At 38.1% G+C, this 22,677-nt stretch overlaps 1 long non-coding RNA gene across 1 annotated transcript; it reads left to right on the top strand.

Annotated features, from left to right (window-relative positions):
• The first annotated feature begins 1,128 nt into the window (after nt 1-1,128).
• On the top strand, nt 1,129-6,022 carry LOC114051532. Its single transcript, XR_003570172.1, has 3 exons — nt 1,129-1,216; nt 1,329-1,502; nt 5,927-6,022. It is a non-coding gene; the product is annotated as an uncharacterized LOC114051532 (long non-coding RNA).
• The last annotated feature ends 16,655 nt before the right edge of the window (nt 6,023-22,677 follow it).

Below are 22,677 nucleotides of genomic sequence, written 5' to 3'. Positions count from 1 at the left end.
GTATGTAGATGTGTGTCTGTGTACATGTGTATGTATGTGTATATATGTGTATACATACCTACATAGTATATATGTAGCTAGATAAAATGAATACTCACTTCTCTCAGAATCTCTCAACAAAAATTTACTCTCCTTACAATTCAGTTAGATGACCTCTAGGATGAGAGTTAATGATTTTAGTTTCAAATCTTGGCTCTACCGAACACTCCTTGGTGATCCTAGTCAAGTTAATTCAAAACTCTGGGCCTCAGTTTCCTCATTTATAAAATGTGGAGACTGGGTTAGATGATCTCAAAGGTCTTTTCTAAGTCTAAATGCTATGACTAGGGTTCAAATCCCAACTCTGCCACTTACTACCTCTGTGACCTTGACCAAGTTATTTCATTTGTCTTGACCTCGGTTTCCTCATATATATAATGAGGAGGTTGCTGTAGATGGTCCCTAAGATCTCTTCCAAATTGAAATGTATCATCTTCATTCTTGGCCATAGTCAAAGACTCTCCCCCAGTAGAATATAAGCTCCCTGAAGGCAGGAACTGTTTTATTTTTTACTTTGCACAATACACAGCATACAATAGGTGTTTAATAAATGCTTACTTAATTTATAGAATGCATTTCGATCCATTTTCAAGTCATACTAAGCCCATAGGAAAGCTACAGAAACAAGCAAGAAATACTGACCAGATCTGAGTCTTAACTTTTATCATTCTGCCTTCAATCTCACATCAAACAATCGCAATTACTCAGCTAGTATTTGCCATTTTCAGTCAGTCAAAACATAAGTAGTTAATTCCAAGACTGGTACAAGAGCTGGTCACTTTGTGTGACTACAAGATATAACAGTGATGAAACCTGGCATTTATGTACCTGACCAAAACAAAAATTCAAGTTTCATTCGATACTGATTTTTGCTTTTTACTTTGTTTTGCATAGGGGAAAAAACACATTTAATTTCTTTGAGAATAAATTTTAAAAATTTTATTGTTTTTTTTGGTAGGGAGGGCAAGACTGTGAATTTATTGGCATAAATGTCTTCCTATGAGGAAACCCCCAGTAATTTGTACTTTGAAGGCAATAATATAAAGGAGAACAACTTGGACAGACTTTAGAACTCTCTCTGATTGTTGCAGTAACCAGTCATGACTCCAGATAAAGAAGCGAGCATTCCCTTTTTGGCTGATGAACTAGATGGGCAGAATGAGACACACATTTTCAGGTATTATCAATGTGTGTGTTTGTTTTTGCTTGACTATAATTATTTGTTATAAAGGGTTTTATTGAGGGGAGAAGAGGAAGCACAAAGTCATCAGCCTCACTCTCTCTTCCAGTCATCAAAGTCCAGTGGCAAGACAAAAGTAAGGACAACTGGTCATGGCACAGGATGCAGTGGGTGACTTTGGCATCTTCAATGTCTGACCAAGCTCTTTGGTTTCCACAGCGCCTGCTGTAGCCACCTTCATGGCTATTGGAACAAATTGTTCTCATCTGCCCATTCCACCAGGGTAAGTCTTTACATGCTTGGGGTAAACATCCTTTTAACTTACCTGCAGGTTTGAGGCCTGTTGGTTACCCCCTGGTTTATCCTGTCTGCCAAGACGGTCTTATGAGGGTGTAGCCACTGCTCATGCTACAGCTTTTTTTTTTTAAATGAGGCCATTGGGGTGAAGTGACTTGCCCAGGGTCACACAGCTAGTAAGTATCAAGTGTCTGGTCTGATACTAGATTTGAACTCAGGTCCTCCTGACTTTAGGGCCAGTGCTCTATCTACTGAGCCACCTAGCTGCTCCCATGCTACAGCTTTCTGGAGCCACAGGTGAGAGCTGGACACCGAAGGGGGATGAACAACCCTGAAAAGAGGTTGGTGAACCCTCACACAAGAGGTGCTGGTCCTCCCTGAGTACCCCGTGCACCCCTAAAAATAAATAGAAGGAAATAGAAGGAAGTTCAGAAGGGGAAACAGATAAAAATGGCAATGGCAGTACTATCCTGCTAAATTTAGTAGATATGCTAAAAAAATGAAAAAAAAACTTGTAATTAATGGAGTTCATATTCAACCTTATTTCTTGTTCTTTTTTTGCATGTGGAAATGTTCATATTTGTTGAGTTCAGAATAAAAATATTTTTAAAGGTTAAACAACCTGGTGAATGTAGTGGGTGTAGAAAACACATCCACACAGTCAGACCAAGAAATGCAAATGAATCACCCACATGGCTCCAATTTGTTGATTAAATGCTATGTCTTATAACTTGCTTTGGATGATTGCTCCAGGTCCTGAAGAGGCATGGGGCATTTAAAGCTTTAAACACCAATCTCTTCCTTTATAAAGAGTCTAATGGGATCAGATTAGTATACATTTCAGGAAAATCCCTGCCACATCACTACTAAGTACAGCTGAACAATGCAAGGCATGACCAATTTTTTTTTTTTACTTCCTAATTCCCAAAGTCTTGCATGCACACGGATACACACACACACACACACACACACACACACACGAAAGAAAAAAAAAGGAAAAATAAAAGAAAGAAGAGAAATTGCCCCCTAAAGCCCCAGGTGTGGTTTTTCTTAGCTTGCATAACTACAAATGCAAACAACTCTGAAGCTATTTTGGTTTGTACACTGAAAATCTCTCATCCCAGGAGCCTAAACAGCTCTGGACCATTTGAGGTAATCGTCAAAACCTTGTCCACCCAGGCTAATCTTCCCGTTGCTTTCCACAGATTAAAAAAACTTGCTATTGAACCTACCCTTTTAAGTATAGGAATAGAATCAATGATTTTGAATTATGTGCATGTATTTCCTCCTTTAGTTTTTGCTATTACCCTACCTAAGGAAAGAAGGAAGTCCCTTTCAGATTCACACATTTGGACAAGAGAGAAGGGATCGCTTACGTAAATGAGCACTCTGCAGGATGTCAGAGTTGCAGCTAGAGGCATGTACCTGGCATGGAATAAGAACCTCCATAAATAACTGCTGACTGATTGAAAGACCGGGGTTATTAGAATATCCAAAAACATCTCTGACTACATGGAGGCTATAGCCCTTTTCCAAAAATATCTCAGCAACACCAGTTTCCCCCATCCACCTCAGCATTTAATGCAAATGGTCAACTGGTACGATGAAACCCCTTTAAAATGCTGCTGTTGAGTGGCAGCTAGGTTGCACAGTGGATAGACCTCCAGCCTTGGAGTCAAAAGGACCTGAACTCAAATCCGGCCTCAAACACTGAACATTTACTAGCTGTATGACCCTGGGCAAGTCACTTAACCCCAATGCCTAGCCAAAAAATAAATAAATAAAGAATAAAATTAAATGCTGCTGTTGGGAAACAGGACTAAAGTTCTCATTCAGGCCAACTTTTATCAGTCATTCACAGAACACTAGATGCTGCTTTTTTGTGGGAATGAGTTGACTCATAGCATATGCCTTCCCAAATCATGGGTTTGGTAATAGTGATGGTCTTCTGGAGATCTAGTCAGATTAAACAACTAGGTATTGTTTTAAAATGTAATCAATCTATTGTATGAATGAATGAATATAAAAGCTAAGTTCTAGGGATTCTGATTTTTTTTTAAAAGTCCTTGTTCTAAGGGGCTTATATTCTCCAGATGGAGACAACACCTATGGGAGCATTCAACTAAGGACAGACAGAAATGTCTAGTAGTCTTTAGGGTGCAGCAGAATGGCACGTGGCAACTCATCTTCTTTACTATTATTTCCTTTGATAGAAAGATACTTATTTCTGATACTGGATCATTTGATAATGGTAAGGACTTTTGTGGCAAGAATTTTATTTTTTGGTTCCTTAATAACTATGGCTACTGAGAAGATGGAGGCTAAAACACTTTCTAGGTTGTGTCTCTACAATGGAAGCAGGACTAGCGGCCTGGGGTACTATCCAAGGGCTCTTGGCCGCTTCCACCTGGGGCACCCACAGAGTATATCCACAGAATGATACAATCTCTGACTTGAAAGGCATCTTAAAGGTCAACTTTACCAAATTCAATTCAATTCAATTGGACAAGTGGTTATTAAGGACCTACTCTATTTCAGACACTTTACTAGTCACTTGAGATAAAAAAGGAAAATTGAAACAGTACCTACTCTCATGAACCTTATATTGGACTAGGGGGAAACAGCATGTGCATAGACAAATAAATATAAAGTGTATTTAAAGTAAACGTAAAGTAATTGGAGGAAGTTCTAACATCTGGGGGAATCTAGAAATGGTTCTTGTAGGAAATGGCAATTAAGCTAAGCCTTTAAAGAGATAGGCGTTCCAAGAGGTAGAGATGGGGAAGGAGAGCAAGTATGAGCAGGAGGTCATTCAAAAGTATGGATATGAGAGATTGGCTATCATGAAGGGCGACCCTTGAGCAGGTGAGTTTAGCTGGAACATAGAGTATGTGAGGATGAGTATTGTAGAGAGCAGTCTGAAAGAGAATGTACTCAACAATAACCCTGATAAACAAGGATCTAACCAAGACCTCTGGTGAGAGGGAAGTCCTCTTCCTCTTACGGTAGCCCATCCCACTTTAGCATAACTCTAATGAAAAGTATTTTTTTCTTACATTTCAATCTTTGCTTGAAGACTGGTATAATGTCCCTCCCACTGCCTCTACATCTCTTCTGCATGTCTAATAGTCCCAGTTTCTTTAGCCAGTTGGAATATGGTTTCCAATGCTCTCACAACCCTCATAGCTCAACTCAGTTCACATCCTAGTTTGTCAAAAACTTACTGAAAACGTACTTCTCTAGAACAAAAGAGTATCTTTGAAATGGGTCTGACGGGAGCAGAGTATAGCAGGATGATCACTTTCATATTTCAAGATATTGTATATCTCAAGATCACATTTGGTTTCTGTCCCCCAATTCAACGAATTTTTGACTCTGGCAAACTTGCAGTCTACTTCAACTTCCTAGTCTTTTTTTTTCACATAAATCGTCTATTAATACAACTGATTTATTTTAACCCAAGTATAAGGCTTTGCATGTATAACTCTTGAATTTCATCATTTTGTTTAATCATAGAATCTCAGACTTGGGTGGGAGCCCAGAAGCTATCTACTCTAACCCATCTCTGAACAAGAATCCCCTACATTTTTAAAAGATCAGTGACATGATTCATCAATCACATCTTCTGGTTATGATAGGAACCCTGGGATGTAATTAATTTAGGCCTGTTAACTTGAACACATTGAGGGCAGGCCCCTTACCTTCTTCTAATATATCTTGGGTTTCAATTCTCCATTAACCATTGTCATTTTCTCCTTTCCAATATAAAGATGTTTTTTTTTTTCTTTTTGGTAGATACAGGAATAAGGATTGGCCCTCTATTTATTGATATAGGGAAATTTCAGATAAGGAAATTTCTTCTACCAGTGCAGAATAGCACATTCTCTGTAACTTATCATCTTAATTTCTGAGAGCACTAAAACGCTAAGTGCCTTACCAGAGTCACATAAAGAATATGTGTTAGAGAGAGGGCTCGAAACCAGGTCTTCCTGGTTCTGAGCCATCTCTCTAGCTACTATACCAAAGCTTGTTCTCTTGGCAGAGAAAATGGAAGCAAAATCAGGGTTTAAAACTTCTGCCTTCTTACTGCTTTCTATTATCATAGATCTAGATTAACAGATCTTATTGCTAATTTGATCTACCTCTTTCTCCCAATGTAGTTTAAAAATTTGTGACCTTTTTTTGTTAACCTTCACCACCTGTCTCGACTTATTCCTAGTTTTGTCTCTCCTGCCACCATTCTTACAGAACTATGCTATTCATTCATATTCACCCTTTTTGACTTGCCCTTTTTTTTTTCATTTTCCATGTACCTCTTTTTTAAATCTAAGCTCCTTGTGTATTCACATCATTCTTTTTAGACAACTCTTCATCCTTTTACTCATTGGAATCATTTGTTTTTGTCTTCAGAATTCCATCCTTAAGAGCTTCCAATCCCATAAGAAATGATGAGCAGGAGGATTTCAGAAAAACCTGTAAAGACTTACATGAACTGATGCTGAGTGAAGTGAGTGGAACCAGGAGAACATTGTACACAGTAACATTGTGTGATGATCAACTATAATAGACTTAGCTCTTCTCAGTAATGCAATGATTGAAGATAATTTCAAAAGACTCATGATGAAAAATGCTATCTACATCCAGAGAAAGGACTATAGAGTTTGAAGGCAGATCAAAGCATACTATCTTCATTTTGTTGTTGTTGTTTTTAGTTTTACCTTTCTTGTGGTTTTTCCCTTTTCTTCTGATTCTTCTTTCATAACATGACTGATATGGAATTATGTTTAACATGATTGAACATGTATAACCTATATCAAATTGCTTGCTGTCTTGGGGAGGGGGGCAGGAAGGGAGGGAGGAAAGAAAATTTGGAACTCAAAATCTTACAAAAATGAATGTCAAAAACTATCTTTACATGTAATTGGAAAAAATAAAATACTATTAAGTGCAACAACAATAACAAAAAAAGAGCTTCCAATCCCTCTTGAGCTGGCTTCCTCAATGGAATTTTCACCCTCTTTCTGCCTTTCAAAAGCCAAATGATTAGTTTTAGTCATGTGTCAGACCCTGGACAATTTCCCACTCTTCATCCACACTACCCTAAGCAGCATTCTCAACCTGGAAATGTATCTGTTCCTGTCACCCACTCCTTTTATTAGTGAGTTCCTGATTAGAACCACTATTTAAGAAAGTGCCCAGGCCATCCATATTCATTTCTATCTCCCCTCCTGACTCTATAGACTTTTCTACTTTGCCCCCATGCAGGTACCCTCTATCTGCTATGTTTCAGCTCTCCTTTATGTGGTATCTTTCCTTATTAGAACGTAAGTCCTTTGAAGGTAGGTATTGACTCTTTTTGGCTTGTATTTGTCTTCCCAGGTCACGGCATAGTGTCAAGCACATAGCAATTTCTTAATAAATTCTCTTTTCTCTCTCTTCTGTGTGTGTATATATGTGTATGTATATATGTATGTTTATACACACCCACATATACATATGTATATATATGTACATATATCCATACATATATATGTCTCGATCCATCTGTCTAGCTATCTAAGGTAATATGACAGTGTAGATAGAGAACATGCCTGTGATCCAGGAATACTTGGGTCCAAATCCCAAGATTAGAAATTCCATGTCTGAAGTATCCTGGCTGTGTGACCTTGGGCAAGTCACTTAACATCTCAATCCTCCAGGCAACTCTCTAAAAGTATAAATTCCAGAGAAGGTACATTTGCAGAATTTCTTCATCTAGAAATGTCCTACATCATCCCTGACAACAACAGCAACAATAGATCATATTTATATAGCATCTATCATGTGCCAGCTAAGCACTTTACAAATATTGTTCCATTTGATTCTCACAACAATCTTTAGTAAAAGGGGCTATCATCCCCATTTTATAGTTGAGTAAACTGAGGCAGACAGAGATTAAATGATTTGACCAGGTTCACACAGCTAATAAGCATCTGAGATGGAATTTGAATTCAGGTCTTATCAACTCTAGACCCAACATGCTATCCACTGTACCACCTAGCTGCCTCTTAATGATACTTACTCAATGAAATCGTGGAACTAGGCTTTATCTCTTGCTATTACAGGCTGTAAGGCAAAATAACCATCCTTACCTCTACTATTCACCCAATTCAATAAACACTGAATACCAAAGGCATGCACTAAGGAATGGCAATGAAAAGTGTTTTCTTTTTTTTATGACACAGTTTTTGTGATTAACAAGTTCTAGAAATATACTAGAAATTCTATATATATTCACTGATCTCAAAGACAAACGTAATGACTTTGTTCCATCTTTGTTACTATCTATGGGACCTTTTCCAAATCACATTTCAGGCCCTCAGTTTTAGTGGCTATAAAATGAGGAGATTAAATAAGAAAGTGAATACTAACTTAATTTATATAGCATTTTAGGTTTAAAAAGCATCTTACATAGTTTATTTTATTTTATCTTTACAATAACCCTATGAGGTAGCTTCTATTTTTGTCTCCACTTAACAGATGAGGAAACTAAAAATGAGTGAGGTTAAGTGACTTACTAGTTGTCACAAAGCTAGTAAACATCTGAGGCAGTATACAAACTCAGATCTTCTTGACTACAGCACCCTACCCACTCTCCCACCTCCTAGCTGCCTTTTTCACCTCTGAAAATTATGATATTTAGTAAAGATTAGATGACCACCTTTCAGGAATCATGTAGAGAACTTTCTTCTATAAGAATTAGTTATATTAGACCAACTTTAAGGTTCCTTCTAATTCTGAGATTCAGTAATTTTAAGTTGGTGGAGGAGGAAGCCTGGAGGCCTCAATAAATTCAAACGATTTTTTATTTTTAAAAAATCAGTATTCAAAGAGCAAGAAAAAGACAGGTACCTTAATCTACTGTTGATGGATCTGTAAATTGGTCCAACTATTTGGAAAGAAATTTGGAATTATGCTAAGAAAGTCACTAAAAATGTCCTTATCTTTTGGGCCAAAAAAGATCACTGGTGGGCACATAGCTCAAAAAGATCAAAATCAGAAAAGATTTGATATGTACCCAAACATTGATAGCGGCACTTTTTGTAGTAACCAAGAACTGGAAATAAAGGAGGGAAACAGTGGAAACAAATTGGGGTAGATGAATGTGAAGAAATATTACTATGTCAGAAGAAACTATGAATGTAAAGAATATAGGAAGGAATGGAAAGACATGAACGGATGCAGAGTGAAGAAAGAACTGGGAAACAAAATACAGAATAACTATGATGATGGATATGAGGATAACAAAAAAATCCAAACTGAATTTGTGTAATTGTAATGATCAAGCTTGACTGAAGGAGAATTATAAGAATGTACTCTCTTCCTTCTTTGCAGAGAGTAGGATCACTCTGTGTATATAGAACACTGCATATAATGTCCAGTTTGATTGATGTGTTAATTAGTTTTGTGGAACTGATTTTTCTTCTTCTGTTACATGAGATGGCTCTTTGAATGGTGACGGGGAAAAGGCTATGTTGGGAAATGAAAATGATAGAAAAACAAAAGATATCAATAAAATAATTTTCAAAAATCTGTCCTGACTTTGTTTTTGTTTTGTTTTTGTTTTTATTCTCTACTGCACCAGTATACTAGCAATTCTAGAATAGATACTTTTTTCTTCAAAATGACCTATCAAGGTGAATGAAAATCACCGTTTGATCATCAGAGGATATTTATACTTGCCTCTTTTGTCCTGTGTGCTCCTTTGAATCTTATGCTCTTTTCCCTTTAAAAATCACAGACATGTGGCTTCAGAGCTGGAAGGGTGCTCACAGGTCATCTAGTGTAACCCTCTTACTTTACAAATAAGGAAACTGAGGTACAGAGAAATACAGTGATTTGCCCAAGGTCACTCAAGTAGTAAGTGGCAGAAATGAGATTTGAACTAGGTCCTCTGACTCCATAGTCTATACTATTTTCCCTGCTTCAAGACTCTGTTTTAACATTTCATCCTTCACATGAATGCCAAAGAGATCTTCCTAAAAAATAGGTCTGACCATGTCATCCTCCTAGTCAATTTACTTCAGTGGCTGCCTATGATTTCTAGGATCCCACACAAACTCTTCTGTTGTTGTTGTTGTTCAGTTGTGTCCAACACTTTCGTGACTCCATTTAGGGTTTTCTTGGCAAAGACACTGGTGTGGTTTGCTGTTCCCTTCTCCCATTCATTTTACAGATGAGGAAACTGAGGCAAACAGGGTTAAGTGATTTGCCCAAGGTCACACAGCTAGTAAGTATCTGAGGCCAGTTTTGAACTCAGGTCTTTCTAACTCTAGGTCCCATGCTCTAAGCACCATGCCACCTAGCTGTTCACCACAAACTGCCCTGCTTGGCATTAAACCCCTTCACCTTTCCAAGTTTATTATACATTAGTCCCTTTCACCTACTTTACAGCCTAATAAATTAGCCTTCTTACTGTTCCTCATCAATAATCATAATAATAAATCTATCATCTCCCATCACCATGTTTTGGCATATACTGTTTCCCATGCCCAGAATGTATTTCCTTTTCATTTCCACCTCTTAGTTTCTCTCAGGGTTCATCTCGAATGTTTCCTCCTATGTGAGGCCTTTCCTGATGTCCCAGGAAATCCACATGCTATGATGGATAGAGAGTCAGCCTCAAAATCAAAATGAAAACCTGAGTCCAAGCCCTGACTCCAACACATAGTAGGCTAGTCACTTAGCTTAGCAATGTGCTCTAGGAAACAAGATATTGTAGAGAAGGAGCTAATTTGAATTGATGGAGGGGGTTTACTCCCCTGGGCCTCCCCTAAACCAGTGAAATCATATATCTGGTCCCCATTCCTCTATAGGGGAGATGTTTCATCCCATAGAATGTAAACTCTTTGAGATCAGGAATATTTCATTTTTGTCTTTGTATCCAGGCATATAGACTGAACCATAGTAAGCTCTTTAAAAAAAATGCTTATTGATTGATTATTTTTTTTTTGTGGAGGGGATTTCTTTGTATCCCCAGAGCTTACCACAGTGCCTGGCATACACAGTAGGAGCTTAATAAATGTTTATTAATGGATTGGTCTTGAATTTCTTTATTCATTTTTTCCTCTTTACCTTTCTTTGTTTGCTCAGAGCTTAGCACAGTGCCTGGCACACAGTAGGAGCTTAATAAATGTTTATTGATGGATCAGTCTTGAAATTCCTTGTTCATTTTTTTTTCCTTGCCTTTCTTTGTACCCTCAGAGCTTAGCATGGTGTCTGGCCCATAATATGTGCTTAATAAATGTTTGTTGATTGATTGGTCATGTATTTCTCTTTTTTTCTCTCTCCTTGGCCTTTCTTCATACCTCCAGAGCTTAACACAGTGCTTGGTACATAATACATGCTTAATAAATGCTTGTTGATTGTCTATTAACATTCCTTATACAGAAATATCCACATATATAAATTGCCAATAAAGGAAATTTTAGAACATTTGAACTTAATGTTTTTAACATGTTAAAATTTCATTGGCATCCTTTACAGCATGGAAATCTAATTAGAAGCCTTTCCATTCCCTCTTTTCCTCCCCTTTGACAATTTCAAAAAGAACCCCAAAAGCATTGCTCTGAAAAGCAATCAGAAGCTGAGACTTCAAGTTGGGGACCAGTTAACTGTTCTGTTTGGCATCCATCCCTCCTAACTCCTTATACATAAGTGGAAAAGTACATTTTCCCCAGTTCCTATTCACTGAGTTCCGCACTTTAAAGGAAGCGGTTATGATAAGTTTAGACTCCATTGCAATTCATGGATTTAAATTTGTTTTTTCCTGAGGAAGAAGAAAAAAAAAATGTAACTTCATTTCTAAGGAATACTCCAGAATGCAACCCCTACCAAAAAAAGCCCACGATGTTCTTTTGAAAATCAACTCATGATCACAACATATTTTGATGAATTCAGCATAAATGACTCCAAAGTGTGACAATTAAAGTTCTTTCAAGATTCACATGGGCTTCAAAGTGAAGGCAGAAAGTACTAGTAAAGCCCATAGGAAACCCTTTGAAAAATAATTGGGGACATTTGGCTCACTAGGAATGTGGCTGAATTCAACCCTCCATCTACAATGTTTAATGGTCTTGGTCACGTAAGAAATTACATTTTGTCAGAACTTGGGCTAAATAAGCAAATAGAGTAATCTCTGTGGTTGAAGTAGCTCTTTGGGAGAGGAAACATGAGGCAAACCTAAGAAAGCTGGAACCCACACAGAGATAAGGAACCCCTGTGTCTAAAGAACCACATCATATGCCACTTGGCTGTTTGTACAAACTAGCCCCAACATGAGCAGGCCCCAGATTTGTTTTTCCTTAAAATTCCAACTATTTGAGACTCCTTGATATATGCTCTCTGCAGAGGAAAAAACTAGCATTCATAATCTCCAACCAAAACTGCTTAAAGGATTTTAAATAGATAAGACTTTTCAAAAAAATAGAAATGCTTCTGAATGGAAGAATTCTTCTGGGAATTTACATGGTGGAATGCCACCCAGAAATAGAGGCCTTGATTCTGTACTTTAAACTTTTCAAAAAAAAATTCTTCCATAGGCTCCAAAATTTTTAACCAGCCCTTAAAATTCTTAGAAGCTGCTTCCCTATTTAGCAAAGAAAGAAAGATGCAGCATTTGTTCATATCAAAGGTCACAAATATTAATACCTACAATCCCATAACTGAGAGCCAGAGTTTTCATCTGAATTTTCAAGAATTTACTCACAATCAGATTTTTTTTATTAGAGCCCTGACATGGTTGCTTTAAGACTCTAAGCTTGGGAATCTGTGCGAATTTCAATGACTACACTTTTAAATAGTTCACCAAAATTGTTCAGTCAGTTAGCACATGGCATTTAGGAGGCCCAGGTTATGAGCTAAACTCTTGCAGGGCGGCTCACACAGCCCTAGTTAGTTTCTTTAATTTTAGGCTGCCATCTTCCAAAGATCTTACCACTCACCCACAGGAGCCTGGTCAAGAAAATATGTGTGGAAGAAATGCCAATCCATCACTCTCAGATAACACAATTCAAGCAATTCCCAAATCTCAGAAAAGACCTCAGAGAACATCTAATCCAATCTATCCCTGAAAATCAACTCTCCCCCACCACACACACACACACACACACACACACACACACAAACAAAAAAATAGGCTTTTGATCTGTGCTTGAAGGCTACTGGTAAGAAGGAACCCACTACCTCCAGAGGCAGCATGTTTCACTAACTCTTAGGAAGTTTTTCCTTATATAAAATGTAAGTTCATCCTTTTGTAATCTCTATCCATTGCTACTAATTCTACCTTTGGGACCCATCAGTACAATTCTAATTTCCTTTCCACGCGAGTACCTTTGAATAGAGCCGCCATGTCATAAAATCACAGAATTCAGAATTTGAGAGATAGAAGTCCATCTATTTCTACTAGCCTTTTAGTCCTCTCTTCTCCAAATAACAAGCCCTAGCTCCTTCAACTGTTCCTCATATGGCATGATATTAAGACCTTAATCATACGGGTCATCCTCTTCTGAATACTCTACAAACTCATCAGTGTCTTTCCAAAGTCATCTTAGAGTTGAGTTCAGATCCTCCAAGTGTAGTCTGATAAAGCACAGTAGAGCAGAATTAACATCGCCTTAACTCTGGCCTCCATTCACTCATTCAGTGTGCCATTCGGCACAACCTATAATTGCACTAGTTTTCTCAGCCATTATGCCACATTGTTGACTCATAATGAGCTCACAGTCCTCTACAAAACTCTCAGATCTTTTCCAGGAAAACTGCTATCTAGTCATAGTCTCCATCTTGTGATGGTGAAGTTAATTCTTTTGCATGAGTTTACATTTACTCAAGTTTGCAAATACATAAGAATCTATGTCTTTGTAAGAGTGGATAATTTCCTTCACCCATCTGTCTCTAACTTACCAGGTAAGTCTTAGGGAGTTAGTTGAGACACATAGCATTTAAGTTACTTCCCCATGGTAAGAGAGCTATCACAGGTGAGGTTTGAATGCAGAGCTATTCAAACCCAGGCTGTTCTGGTGAATGTTAAACAACTGGTTCTCTAAAAGCACATGACACCATTTAAGTCTGATTTGCATTATTAGAATTTTCTCCCTCACTTTCTTCAGTGTAGGCAATCAATACAAGAATCCCTGATTTATAGCTTACAATCACCATTACCCAAATCTGTGCCTTTATCAGAGGTATAAATGCTTACACTGAAAATTTAACAATTAGCTCCCATGAGATGGTTCTAGCCCAACCATTCCCCAAGCTCACTATTCTATTCATCATGCCATGTTTCACTGCCTCTGAGATTTTACATTTAAGCTTGATTCAATTTCACCTTATTAGATTTGTCCTGTGTTCTAGCCCATCAAGATCTTTTTGGACCTTGGTTCTGTCATCAGGTTAGTTACCACACCTAACTTGTGTCAACTGTACATATAATAATCATACCATTTGTGCCTTTATCCCTGCAATTGATAAAAAAAAATGATAAATAGGCACAGATCCCTAGGGACACTTCACTACTTACATCTAACAAGCTGATACACAATCATAAAAGGCTGCTTTCTGAATCTGGTGATGAGGCCTTTTCTTAATTCATCTTAACTGTCCCATCATCTAGCCACAAAGTTGCCATCTTTTCCACAAGAATAACATGAAAAACATTGCCCAATCCTTTGCCAAAATAGAAATAAACAATTAAACAGAATCATAATTAGAGTGATTGAGTTTTGCCCTAGAAAAGAGATGAAGGACATTTTGTTGCACAGGTGGAAACTAAGGGCAGAGAATATTAAATACTCTATACACTGTCATAGACATGTGAGTTATTTTACTTAACTGTGCCTTTTTTCTTTGTTACAAGGAAATACTTACTGGGTAGGGGAGACCATCCCAGAGGGAAGAATTCAGAAATGATTGTAGTATAATAAAGGCATCAAATAAAACAAAGAAGCAAACCCTGCAAACTATATCTATAATAGTCCCCTGATCTACCAGAGTAGCAACCCAAGGAGAAAAAAAAATGAGTATGATCAGTTTGTCATGACCTGCTTTTGATGAAACCATGTAGCCCCTTAGTAATCATCAATTTTTTTCCAGATATCCACCAACCATTCCTTTAATAATAGATTCTAGAATTTTCCCAGGAATTGAAGTAAAACTCAATGACTTATAGCTTTCAGAGTCTACTGTCATCCATTTCTTGAAAGTCGAGACAATATCTGCCCTTGTCTTATCCTGAACTGCCTCCCTCATTCTTCAGTGTATTTCAAAGATTCCTGACCTAGACTCAGCCACTCCTCTGGACCTCAGTTTACTGAGATGTAGCTCAACTAGGTCTAGCAACTGAAGCTTCTCCAAGGAAGTCAGGTGCACCCCCTTGTATCTCTTTATACCAGATTTCAATGTTCTATTATTCAGTCCTTTTCAAAGAAAATCATAGCTAAATGTCCTCTAAGACTCCTCCGACTCTGCGATTTTGTATTTTCTTTCATATGCTGATCATACTTTAGTTTTGAATTGTTATGTGTGTATACATTGGTAACCTATGGGACCTCAGAGGCCATTTGGTCTAATATCTACTTGAGAAAGAATTCTTTCTACAATATGGAGATTTACACATTCCAAGTTCAATCTTCGAAGCTTCTCACAAATCATATTCTTTGACTCATGAAACCAACCACAATTTATTTCAGAGATATACAAATTTAGCTTATTTTGTTACCACTCAGAAAAACTCCAGGGAAAATCTAAATATAGCTTATCTCTAGTTCACCACAGAAAAAGAAAAAGCACCCTTATTTCCCTTGCAAGCATTCAAGCTAACAATTCAAAGAATACAGGACAAACTTTATTTCATAGAAAATATGCAAGACACAAGCCTAATGAATAGTCAAATTTACCATCCTTCCTTCCCAGTGTACCTCCATTGTCCACCAGGGACCTATAATACCCATCAGACTTATAGTCTCACCCTACGATTTCAGATTCCTTCTAAGTGGAAAACACGGGGTGTCAATATAGAATCATGTTCTCTCCCACTGATTAGTTCCCTTACCTTTAAGAGCCTATACATTCCTCCAGACATAGACTACCTATCCTGGGATTTAAATTTCCTTCCCTCCAAAGGAAAATATCTGAGGTTATGGGAGGATCAACTCTCCTTCTCCTGAGCTTATCTGGCACACATAACTCAAAGTACTAAAGCCAAGGTTTGTTTGTCCATGTCATGATTCAACCCGTTGCATCTTCTTAGCTGCAGCTCCTACTTGGTCCTGATCCTCCACCTACAAGGCAGGTAGGTGGCATGGACAGAATGCTGGACCCTTAGGAAGACCTAAGTTTGAATCCTGACTCCGATATTTGCTAGTTATGTGACCCTCTTAGGGTCTAACCTCTTAGGATCTAAGTCTCTTAATCTTTAAAACGAAGGGATTGGACTCTGTGGCCTAGCTCTAACTCTATGAACTCTACTCCGTCTAAGAACTCAGGCATTGTTACAGAGTGTGTCCTGTGTCTGAAAGGGTTGTGAAATTACTCAGCAAATTCAAGAACTTCCTAGCAAGAAGATATCTTCATTGTGCATGACAATATCCCAGCAAATAGGAGGTCAATGGAGGGGTTAAGACCTTCTGTAGAAGTTCTTAACCTTTTTTTGTGCCATGGACTCCTTGGGCAGTCTCATGAAGCCCATGGACCCCTTCTCAAAATAACATTTTTAAATGCATAAAATATGTAGGACAAAGAATGGAGCATAGTGAAACAAAGTTATTAAGATATTAAAAAAAAAAAAAGATTGCAGGCCCCAAATCAAGAACTCCTGTTACAGGAAAATATTTTCAATGACAGCACAAAGAGCTTCTCTATTTACATTTAACCTTGGCCAAGTTCCACTTGGTCATATCCTCAACAAAGTGTATCCCCGTAGAAGACTGTAAGTTCCCAGTAGAGAAACAGCAAGATGTTATCCAAATTTTAGGTGTCCCTTATTTGTATAGAGGGACACATATTCCAAGAACACCCCCATCCAGGTCCAAAAGCATCTTTTTTGCCCCCAAGTACAAGAATATTTTAAAAATTTATTTAAGAAATATTAGTCTGATTGTTGAAATAAGTGACCTGGTCTTTACGTACTAACAAGGATCAATACCCTCAATCTTATTCACATGCTAATGAATGGAACTAGAGAAAGTAATAAAACCACACTGACTGGGCTCGCTACAAATTTATGTGACATTTGACATAGTCCTTTTACTGCTCTCTAATTGATTCACTCCCACTCCCCACAGCAGCTACTCTAAATCTCTTCTTAAGGCCCCCAGTCCTCAATCCTTTCAGCTGAAAACTGTACCTCATAGTCTACTGAACAAAAATGGAGGCCATTTACTCAGAGCTCCTACTTCTTCCCTTCTCATGTCACATCACCCAGATATCTCCCTCAACTGTCTACTCTTTCAACTGCAATTATCTACTGGCTCTTTTCCTGATTACTACAAATACTTCCATATCTCCTGAATCCTTAACTTTCCCTTGATCCTATCATCCTTGCTAGCTATAAACCTATAACTACCATTCCTTTCTTGGATAAGCTCCTAGAGAAAACTACCTATACTCAGCCCTTCCCCCATCCTGTCCTCTTACTTGATTCTAAACTCTCAGCAATCTGGCTTTTGACCTTATCATGTGACTGCTCTCTTCAGTCATTTGTATGCCATATTTAATGGCCTTTTCTCAACCTCTGTCTTCCTTAACCACTTTGCAGATTTTAATACTATTCATCACACTCTTCTGGATAGTCTCCATTCTCTAAGATGCCTGCAATCTATTTTTTTTTAATGTCTTAATAACTGTGTTTCAAGGATACTGTTCTCTCCTGCTTCTCCTCTTACCTCTCTGAGCAGCCCTTAGTCTCCTTTGCTGGTTTTTCATCAGGTCACATCTACTAATGGTGGGTATCTCCAAAATCCCTGTCCTGTGTGTCATTTCTTCTCCTACTCTGACTCTCTCATTTATTTCATCATTTGCCATGGATTCAATTATCATCTCTATTGAATATGATCCTAACCTTCCTCCTGAGCTCCAGGCTAGATTAACCAACAGCTCATTGGACATCCAAAGTGGATAGGCTATAGACACCTTACACTCAACATTTCTAAAACAGAGCTCCTTATCTTTCCCTTTGAACTCTTATCTCTTCCATTCCTTAATATTTTTAAGGGACCCACTATCCTCTTCGTCACAGAAGTGCTCAACATTGATGTTGTCATAAATTCCCCAGCCACACACACCACACATATCCAAACTATTTCCATGTTTTGTCTTTTCTACCTTCCCAGCGTCTCTTATATGAACATTCCTTTCTCTTCACTCACACAGACACAGCCCTGGTGTGGCTCTCATCACTTTGCATCTGAGATATTGCAATAGCCTTTTGGTTGGTTTCCCTACACCAAGTTTCCCCTCTCCAATCTATCCTCCACTCAGTGGCCAGAGAGCATGGATCTGACCATGTCACATTCCCCACCCAATCAATAAGCTCCAGTGACTTCCCGTCACTCAAGGATCAAATACAAAGTACGTCCCCCACCATGTACTTTACAGTTGAGCAGCACCTGCCTCCTTACTGCTTATCACACACAGCACTCCATGTTCTGTGACTTTGTGCTTTTTCATGGGCTGCCCCCACCTTGACAAGAGTATTGTCCCTCTTCACCTCTGCCAACTGGCTTCCCTGACTCCCTTCGTGATTCAGCTCAAATCCTGTTTATAAAAGGCCTTTGCCTTCCCTCTAAAGCTAAGATTATTAAAATTACTTCCCATTTACTATAGATCATAGAGCTTTGGAGACAGCCACATATATGTGTACATACACATATGTATATACATATATGAGTGTATACAGATGCATGTTTATGTGTACTATGTGTGCACATGCATATATTCAGATATGTGTATGTATACATATATGCATATGTCTATCCTTATTACATAACTGTTTTCATATTATCTCCCTCATTAGGATACAAACTTCTTAAAGGCAGAAACATCAAGGATTCATAAGAAGATCTGTCTGGTTGAATGAAACAGCACCCAAAAGGGAATAAATATTAAGTTTGGAACAATAAGTTGGAATAAGTTTATGAAAGACAAAGAGAAGAATTTCTATTTTATCCCAGAGACTATATGGAATTGCTTGAGTTTATGGTATAGGGAAGTGACATAGCAGCTATATGAAGGATGGATTAAATGAAGAGATTTTGAATCAGAAAGATGAATCAGGAAGCTGTTGTAATAGCCCCAGAAAAAGACAGTGAGGGCCTGCACATTAGTAATCATGTTGATCGAGGATTTCTGCTTGGAAGAAAATTTAGTGGTCAAGTAGGCCAAGACCCTCATTTCATAGACAGGAAATTGAGGCAAAGAGAGGTGAAGCAATCTGCCCAGGGTCACACAGCTAGTAAACATCTGAGACCAGGTTTGAACTCAGGAAGAAGAGTCTTCCTGACTCCAGATCTGGCACTCTGTGTACAATGATGCCACCTACCTGCCCCAATTGTGGAGGTACCGAATCCTTTGAGACAAGAAAAGGAAGCCCACCATGAGCCCTGAGAGATGAACAGAGCAATGATCAGTAGAGACTAATATTTGTAGCTCAGAGAGACTACCATGCCTAGAGGTTACCATACGAGCACTGGAGTGATGCTCACCTAATACTCTATAATCGGTGGTCACCATCCATCCATCACTACCATCAATGATAACATGCCAAGCAGAAAGTAGGCCCAATGAGAGCAGCATGATGAGATCACCAGAACAGCTTTATGTGTGTTGCTACATTATATAGCCACAATCTTAGTGCAAGCTCTCATTGCCTCATGTCTAGATTGCTACAGTGGCCTTCTAACTGATCCCTCTGCCTCAACTGTCTCCCCACTCCAATCTATACTCCACTGAACTGCCGAAGTGATCTTCCCAAAGTGCAAGTCTTACTATGTCAATCCCCCTACTCAATAAACTCTACCAGCTGCCTATTATGCCCAGGATCCTGTTAAGCTTAGAAAGCCCTTCACAATCTGGCCCCTACATACCTTTCCTAGGCTTCTTACACTTTGCTCTCCTTTTTGTACCTCCCGGTCCAGCAATACCTGCCTTCTTGCTATCTCTTACACATGAGGCTCCATTACCCAAGTGGGTGCCTTTCAGCCTTTCTACTTGTGCTTTTATAAGGCTGTCCTTCATACCTACAATGCTCTCCCTCATCATCCCTACCTATTGGCTTCCCAAGTTTCCTTCAAAACTTTGCTCAGATCCCAAAAGAGGCCTTTCCTGATTTTCTTAGCTGCTAGTACTTCCCCTCCAAAAAAAAATTATCTTCAATCTATTTTTTTGTAATTTTATATTTGTCTGTTCTGTTGATGCTTACAGATGTACATATTGTCTCCAGCTCTGGAATGTAAGCACCTTAAGGTCAATGAGTGACTCATTCATTTATGCCTTTGTATCTCCTTTGCCTAGTACGATGCTTGGCACATAGTAGGGCCTTAGTAAAATCTTGCTGGTTGAGTGATGATTGAAGGAATCTAGTGGGCATATTTTGCTAAGACCTATGTGGCTTTTCCAAACCAAAGTTGTAAATCCTTCCTAATTCATGAATATTCATATCTAACAAAACTTCACAAAATACATTTTAAACCCTGCAAACAAAATGGGAAATGTACAACTGAAAAGTCTCTAAGCACCTCATTTAACAGATAAGGAAACTGGGAAGCCCAATGAGGATTTTACCATGGTCACCCAATTCATCTCAACTCATACGAGAAACTCAGATTTCCCCTTAAATTCATGTGGATTTACCTGAATTCAGTTTTCAGGTGAAAAAAAAAACACTAATTTCAAGAAAACAAACTGATTTTTTTTCACAGTTTCCAAATGATATCCCAAGGTCATTACTGATTTGGCCCAATCTCTATACATTTTATAAGAATGGGCACTGAGATTTATTGTTCAGAAATGAGCCACCTACCCATGCTATCCATCTCCAGATAAAGAAGTGTTGCACTCAAAGTGAAAATTGAAGTATGTGTATGTGATGTGACTAATGAGAGATTTTGTTTTGCTTGACTATAAATATTTGCAAAGAGATTTGTTTTTCTTGTTTTCTCAATTGGTAGGGGAGGAAGAGGAGAGGCTAGGAGAAGGGCAATTTGAAACTGAAAATAAAATAAAATTGATTTTTTTTAATGGAGCTCCTCAGCCAGGCATGAGTGGTACACACTGAAGTAGAAGAAAAATCCATTGGGTATCCATTCTAGGTCTGGCAGCAGTATGGTGCTCCTCTATGGCTCCCTGGAGTAGCCACCATGTTACCTAAGAAAAGACAAGCTGACCAAAATGAGAAAACAGGGTAGATCAAAACTTCCATACCAAGCAGCACTGGAATTGGCCTGAAAATGGCTTCTGCACTTCTAGCCTGGATGAAATAGGAAGACCTATTCTCTCAAAAAAAAAAAAAGAATGCAACTTCTTCCTTTCATTGCAGTGGTAGGGGACTATGGGCATGGAATGTTGCATATACTATCAATCAAGGTTGATATGTTGGTTTTACTGAATTCTTTTTCCTTCTTTTGCAATCTTTGTTAGAAGAGATGGCTCAGGGATGGTAGGAGAGGGGAGAAGTATATCAGAAATAAAGATAATGTTAAAGCATGTTATCAATAAAAATAATTTTAATTTTTAAAAAAATTCAGGTTCATCATGGCTGTTCCTTCAGGACTCTCAGTCATTCAAAAAAGACTCATTTATGGGACTAGAGAGAAATGGAAGTAACTTAGAAATCACATAGCCCAAAGTCCTCACTTTGTAGGTGAAGAATCTATAGCCCAGAGAGGAATAGTGATTAATCCAAGATCATCCAGACAATAAGGAACAGAGTCTGGATTAAAACCTAGATTGTCTTACACCAAAGGCAGTGGTCTTTCTACTTCACCATGTGACTAACCCAGACTCAATAAGGCAGGAGAGTAGATTAATATCTGCTTTTGTTGTTGTTAAGCCATTTTTCAGTCATGACCAACTCTCCATGATTTTATTTGAGGTTTTCTTGGCAGAGATACTGGAGTTTCTCACTTCCTTTCTCCATTTACTTTACAGATAAGGAAACCGAGGCAAAAAGGGTTTAAATGACTTGTCCAGGGTCACATTGCTAATAAGTGTCTGAGGCCAGATTTGAACTCATGAAGATAAGTCTTCCTGATTTCAAGCCCTGTGCTCTACCCACTGTGCCATTTAACTGCCCTATCTTATGTAAGAGATATTAATATAGCTTAGAAATATTCTTAATACTATTGTCCCATAAGAAATGATGAACAGGCAGATTTCAGAAAAACCTGGAAAACACTTACATGAACTGATGCTGACTGAAGTGAGCAGAACCAGGAGAACATTGTACACAATAACAGCAACATTGTGCAATGATCAATTTTGATAGATTCAGTTCTTCTCAGCAATGCAATGATATGAGACAATTCTAAGTGACTTGTGATGGAAAATGCTATCCACATCCAGAGAAGGAACTATGGAGTCTGAATGCAGATCAAAGCATACTATTTTCTCTTTTTTTTTCTTTCTCATGGTTTTTCCCTTTTGTTCTGATTCTTCTTTCACAACATGACTAATGTGGAAATATGTTCAATATGATTGTACATATGCAGACTAAATCAGATTGTATGCCATCTTGGAAAGGGGGGAGAAGAAAAAAGGGGAAAATTTAGAACTTAAAATCATATAAAAGTGAATGGTGAAAACTAAGAATAAATAAATAAATATTTTTTTTTAAAAAAGTATTCTTTTTTTTTAGGTATTTTTTTTTTATTTTTAGTTTTCAACATTTACTTCCACAAGATTTTGAGTTCCAAATTTTCACCCCATCTTGCCCCTCCCCCCACCCCAAGATGGCATGCATTCTGAATACCCCTTCCCCTAGTCTGCTTTCCCTGCTATGTCTCCCCCCCTTCCCCTTCTATTTTCCTGTAGGACAGGATACATTTCTGTATTCCATCTCCTGTACTTTTTATTTCCCAGTTGCATGTAAAAACATTTTTTTTAAAACGTGTTTTTAAAACTTTGGGTTC

This window comes from Vombatus ursinus, unplaced genomic scaffold (genome assembly GCF_900497805.2).
Source record: "Vombatus ursinus unplaced genomic scaffold, bare-nosed wombat genome assembly UNPS02014803.1, whole genome shotgun sequence".
Classification (NCBI taxonomy): Eukaryota; Metazoa; Chordata; class Mammalia; order Diprotodontia; family Vombatidae; genus Vombatus; species Vombatus ursinus.
Note: the sequence above shows the minus strand (reverse complement) of the source record. Positions and strands in the feature narration are given on the sequence as shown.